Below are 815 nucleotides of genomic sequence, written 5' to 3' on the forward strand. Positions count from 1 at the left end.
GAAATTCAGTTAGGGTGAGAGGTGGTCGATAAACCAGAGAACACAGCTATTGATGCAGAAATACAGACTGTGCTGCAGGCTCGGATGGGAGTGAGTGGGGACAGGAGGGAGGGGGCACCAAAGCCAGGAGGCCAGGGAGGGCTTCTCAGAGGAGATGAATTTTAGCTGAAGAATGAAGGATCAAAGAGTGGCTATTGGAAGATGTGGGGGAAGAGCGTTCAGGCAAAGGCCCTGAAGTGAGAACTGGCTTGTGTTGGTCCGGGTGGCGCAGTGGGTGGGAGGAGAGCAGTGGGGGACGAAGCTAGAGCCATGAGGGGGCCTGGAGCAGTGGTTCTCAAACTTCCTAACGCCGCGACCCTTTAATACAGTTCCTCATGTTGTGGTGACCCCCAACCATAAAATTATTTTCATTGCTACTTCATAACTGTAATTTTGCTACTGTTATGAATCGTAATGTAAATATCTGATATGCAGGATGTATTTTCATTGTTACAAATTGAATATAATTAAAGCATAGTGATTAATCACAAAAAAATATGTAATTATATATGTGTTTTCCGATGGTCTTAGGTGACCTCTGTGAAAGGGTTGTTCGACCCCCAAAGGGGTCGCGACCCACAGGTTGAGAACCGCTGGCCTGGAGCCTCCTGGGCGGGAGGTGGTGAGGGGCGTGATCTTTATTTACATGCACTGGGAGGCCTCTGTGGATGTTCAGTGAGGAGGGGTGACACCACAGTCCTGTGTACGGCTTTGAAAGAGCCCACTGGCAGCTGAATGGAGGAGGATTAAGGGGGCGGGTGGAGGCTGGGAAGTCC

This window comes from Myotis brandtii, unplaced genomic scaffold (assembly GCF_000412655.1).
Source record: "Myotis brandtii unplaced genomic scaffold, ASM41265v1 scaffold27, whole genome shotgun sequence".
Taxonomy (NCBI): Eukaryota; Metazoa; Chordata; class Mammalia; order Chiroptera; family Vespertilionidae; genus Myotis; species Myotis brandtii.